Source organism: Typopeltis vanoorti, chromosome 21, assembly GCF_054136105.1.
Source record: "Typopeltis vanoorti isolate ZY-2024b chromosome 21, IOZ_Tvanoo_1.0, whole genome shotgun sequence".
NCBI lineage: Eukaryota > Metazoa > Arthropoda > Arachnida > Uropygi > Thelyphonidae > Typopeltis > Typopeltis vanoorti.
In genome coordinates, this window is record NC_143569.1 from 102,925,796 (window position 1) to 102,931,795 (window position 6,000).

The window sequence follows — 6,000 nt, forward strand, 5'->3', positions numbered from 1 at the left end:
CACCAGAAAATGAAGTGCTCAGCTTGAGATTAACAAACTTATGATTTTTAATGCGCTTTCCTGGCAGAAAATGAAGACAGCTTTCAACAATGAACACTTTATACGGTAAACAATTACTGTATGCGTGCTAAAGACTATTTCCCCTAAAATAAATTCCCTACTTATAATTACATGCGCAATACGGGCAGACGCAAATTTAACGAAGATAAAATTTGATTTTTAAGTCGAACGGTAAAAAATATATGAAAAGATAAAGAGTTACTACAATTTGTCGAGTGTGTTATATCGAAACCGCGTTGTATAAGTACCGCGTTGTACGAGTTACCTGTAAACTATTATTTTTATGCTATATAGCCTACTTTCATTTTGGAGTGTCCCTTTTTTTTCAATGTTATTGGCTTTTTGCTCAAATCTTAGGGCATTACTGATGTTTTATAAAAACCGATATATGAAGAATAATATAGGAGGAAAATTCGGACATCTTTTTGGATGTTGTTGGCTGTGTCCTTGTCCCGGCGATATGCATTCATCTGCTGTTAAAGGAAGGGGGTTTGGGAAAAGTGGGGGTAAAGCAATGTGAGGGGGGAATTATTTGAAAAAACCCGGGTTTTTTATATGTATAATATTATTATTAATTAAGGGTGGGCGGTTTTGGAAGGGGGGAGAAGGATCTGAAAAAATATAAACTATTTTTTGGGGGGGGAGAGAGGAAAGATTGATGGGGAAAGGTCATCGGTGAGAGTAATGGGGAATGATCCGTTTCGACCGTGCGTCGTCTTCGGAACTCATGGGGGAAGTGGACGCTACATCATGTCGGCTTGGTGTCCTAATTTTTATGTTGTGAGGCTTCCAACACTGGGAGAATAGGTAGGGTCGGTGGACGTTGATTGAATTTTCGTCACATTGTATGGCTATCGTTTCCGACATTCAAAGCATTGTTTCGTTGTCTTGTCTGTCTATTATTATGGCCTTATCAATTTGCTGGGTGCGTTTCTATTCAAGGGCATGGACTGTTATTTTTGATTTCCCTGTACTTTGTATTATGTTTATCTTTTTGTTGTTGCTTTTTTTATTGTTTAAATGTTCTGGAATAGAGATGTTACAGTCACAGAAGTGCTTTTGAAGTCGTGCCTATAAAGACCTGATAGTTGAACCTGTGTAGGTGACATCACAGTCTTTTTGGCAAGGAAATTTGTAAACAACGTTGTGGTGTTATAATAATTTTTTTGTGTGTGTGAGAGAGATTTTGTAGGTTTTAGAAGTGTTGCCAATTTTTGGTTTGTGGTGAACATCAACGTATAGTCGGTGTGTTTAAAATGTATTTGTAGGCTTTGTATGTTCTGGATGTGTGGAAGTTTGATAATGTTTGGTGTTGGAAAGTTTGTTTTGGTGGTTGGATTGTTTTTCCGGGTTTTTGCTGTTTTGTTGTCGTAATTTATTAGTCGTGCTGGGTAATTCCGATTTTGAAATCACATATTTATAACACATATGTTTTAATAACACATTAGTATTGCCCTAAGATTTGAGTAAAAGCCAATGACATTGTGAAAAAGGGGCACTTCTAAACGAAAGTAGGCTATATAGCCATAAAAATAATAAAAAGAAATTAACCAATTTAAACCAAAGAAATTAACCAATGCAAAATATTCAAGTAATTACTAAACGGCATTGTTCTTATTCCACGTGTACATATGAGTAGCACGCGCGCGCACACACACACACACACACACACACACACACACACACACGCACGCACGCATGCATATTATTCTCTAAATATATTGTCAATGTTTTGTGTGCTGGGCGGGTTATCAGAAAAGTTTTCTGATAACCCGCCCAGCTCATGTCAACCCTATTAGGTAATAATAGATGCAACAGTACAGAATGAGGATCTTTAATTTCTCTAAAACAGATTGCAGAGGATATCTCACAGGCCATTTTCTTTCTTATGAATACACTTACTGAGTTGTTCGCTTCTCTCTTATTGGCATCGATGTATGCAAGAAACCCAAGTGTAGATAATATATTTTCATATTCTTCAATGTTGCTATTATTCTTATATGAGTCCTAATTAATGTTCCCCACTAGTATGAGGCCTTTAGGACATTATTTAGCTCCGATAGAAAGATATCAGCTGGGTCATCATGGTATATAGCAAATATATTTATATTTGCTATTTGCTATACACCATAGGATATCGTGTACGTGCTACATACTAGTATCGTAAATCATCACAGTTTCAGCACTGTGCGTATTTGATTCCAATTTATGAAAATTAAAAGTATTTTTCCTACAGTACAGAATTAACTGCCTGAACGATTATAATCACGATGGTCATAATACGTGTCGAAATTAACGAGAGAATAACGATCAATTTCAAGTTGTTTGATCCATATTTCACTTAAATATTTCACCTTAACGATCTAATGTTTACATAATATAAGCTGGCGTTCTTGGATGAATTTTAAGTAGTATAAAAGAAAAAAAAACTTTTTTTACGGAAGTTAGAACATATAGTTTTTTATAGCTGACACTTGCACCAAGATCTAAATTATTCTGCGCCCTCTTAAATCCATTTAGATCTTCATTGTTCCAGTTATTCATAGGCATTATCATTTAGATTTGCTCCTTTCTTTGACTGTGTTTGTTGAGGTCGTCCGGTGTTTTTATCCTTATCACTTTTGTGTTGGTCGTTCTTTCTGACGAATAGTTGTCCATCTCTTACCCATACATGCTTGACTGCACCACTTGCTCTCTTTTGTTTTGCTTCATAAAGGAGTTGCTTATTGATTTGGTCAAGTGCTCGTTTCTGTAGAAGGGCACCGCTTTTAACTCTTCATCAAATTGTTGGGCTGTAATCTTGTTGAGTTTTCTTGCCTCCGTCATCCATTTATTTTTAATATTTTTGCTCACTAATTGGATAACAACTGACTTGATGTCTGTTTTTCTGCTGGTGGGTATTCCGTGGGCGTGTACTATGTCCTCCCTTCCAAGTAGATTCACCAAAATTTTAGTTAACGTATGCATATTTTCATTAGGAGCTTCTGGTAAACTTTATTTGGATATTGTTCCACCTTGAGCACTACAGAATTTCATTAACTTCGTATTTCAGTTCGTTGATTTGAGCTTTCAGTATTTTATTTTGATTTATTAGTTCTGCGATTTTAGTGCACAACTCCTTGATTAGTTTTTCATTGCATTAGGCTTTGTTCTTTAAATCATGAATACATGCAAAGTTGTATTCCAGCGAATACTTCAAATCGTTTATTTCAACTTTAAATAATTCTTCTAATTGCTTTCTTATCGCGGAGTTAACGTCTTTAATTTCTACTTTAACGGCGTTTAGTTCTAATATCTAACCCCTGAAGTTTCTTAGGAAAATCCTCCCGTTCGTTTCCCCGTCATCTTTATTTAATGCTTCAGTTGATCCGTCGCTGATAGTGTTTAGTCTGCTTGTAGCTTCGATGTCACTTTTGGGAGAAGTATTAATACAACCCTGGCATTTCCATTTTAATTTCTTGTCCTTCGACATTTCTTGAAATTAGACTTCGCAATACCTACACGTGCATGATGATAATATTCACGAACATTCCAAAGATGAGATGTCGTTTCAGCTGAGCACATTTTAAAAATAGTTATAATAAGGCGATTGCTTACATTTAAGCATGGGACAGGAGCAGAAATAGCACACTAGCGTTCACTATGCGCCCTCTATCCGGAAATGTATCAGATTTATCGCTATCGATATTCCTGTCATCTACATGCTGAACATTATTAATAATCCATTCCTTCTCAATTCTATTATTAAAATCAGATATTATATTCTTTTTTACATCATATTTAATGATGTGGTTTATTTATTATTATTATTATTATTACTATGTCACCCTTTGTGCAGGAAGTCTGGAATGGCCAAGATGGCAGAAGAATCAACACTGACTGATCAATGGCATGACAGCAAGATATGCGGCACATCGAGGGCACACTCCTGACATCTAAGGGACTTGTGGCCAGTCGTCGTGGAAGAGATCGGAGCCTCACCACGTATTTATCCATTGTCAACCATGAAACACACTATGTCACAATATGAAGTTAGACATGTGGTTGAGACTCCTGTAACCTTCAGCTCTTATAGCTACAGGGAAGAAGATCTTGAAACCGGGAATTGTAAGACAAGAATTACTAAGGCAGTGTATGAAGAGAATATCCCAAACTCTCCAGAGAGGATATTCTCAGATGTCCCTTGTCTGAAAACCAGGATCAATCTCTTGAAAATAGTAACATGGAACGTCAGAACACTCTACGAGGCAGGCAAATTAGATAACCAACTGCAGGAATTAGAAGTGATGAAGACTGATATTGCAGGTATCAGTGAAGTGAGGTGGACAGATACAGGCATAATAATAAGAAAAATCACACTATAATCTACTCTGGCAGTGACTTACACCTTAATAGAGTAGCGCTTGTCCTAAGTAATAGAATTGCAAAATCTCTACATGGATATTGGCCCATAAATGACAGAATCATAACAGCCAAAATAACTGCACAACCATTCAACCTGTATATTATTCAAGCATATGCGCCAACCCAAGATCACCCAGATAAAGAGTTGGAACAATTTTATGAAGATATCCAAACTACAATCTCCAGTGCTAGGTCAGATGATGTTATTATAATGATGGCCGACCTAAATTCAAAGGTGGGCTCAGAAAAAATGTCATTTTGCATGGAAAACCAAGGGCATGGAATCAGAAATGAAAGAGGTGAAAGATTAATTCAATTCTGTGAAACCAATGGCCTAATAATTGCCAACACACTGTTTAAACATCCTCCCAGAAGACTATATACCTGGAAAAGCGCTGGGGATATCTATAGAAACCAAATTGACTATATAATAATAAGCAAAATATTCTAAAATGCAATAACACAAACAAAAACATATCCGGGAACAGACATAGGATCGGACCACAACCCAGTGATTGCAAAATTCAAAATAAAACTTAAGATACCAAGCCACCATTCATAAGAGAAACTTATAATTCAGACTCACTTAACAACCGAGAAGTTAAAGACTGCTTTATAAAAGTATTCACAAAATCCCATAACAAGTCTGACACCACAACTCACAGAGAAAATAGAACACCAATTGATGAAATTAACATGAAGTCGCAAACATTCAAGAATAGCATCAATGAAGCAGCCCAAAAATACGCGCCCACAGTTAAAAAGGAAAAGAAATAAACCTTGGATGAATGAAAAAATACTGACGTTGATGGAACAAAGAAAAAAGTTAAAGAACAAACCTGAATATAAAAGCACGAATAAAGAAATAAAAAAAGAATGCAGGAAAGCCAAAGAGGAATGAATTAAATATAAATGTATAGATATAGAAAACCTTGATAGAAGAAACAGAAGCAGAGAAATGCATGAAAAGATCAGAGAAATGACAAGCAGGACAAATACAGCGAACCATGCAAGTGTCATTAGAGACTCAAGAGACCATATTCTAATGGATAAAAAAGAAATCATGGAAAAATGGATTGAATACACAAGGAAATTATATGAACAACAAAGAAATGATATTCGTGAACAGACTGATTTAGAAGGACCATCCATTTTACTTTGTGAAGTTGAAAATGCCGTCAGAAAACTAAAACCACATAAAGCTGCAGAAATAGATAATATCTTGGCAGAATGGTTGAGGGCTCTTGATGAAGGAGGACTGAAATTTCTAACAAAATTATGCAATAAAATATATGAGACTGGATTTCTGCCCGAAGATATTAATCACTCAATGTTCGTTCCAATTTCCAAAAAAACAAAAGCTACAAGATGTGAAGACAATCAGCCTCATCAGTCAAGTATCAAAAGTCCTCCTATACGTTATTCTTGAAAGAAATAAAATAAAAATAAACATAGAAATAAATGATACACAAAGTGGCTTCATAGATTACAAAAAGGCATTCGACAATGTGAACAATTCATTGAAATCCTTTAAAA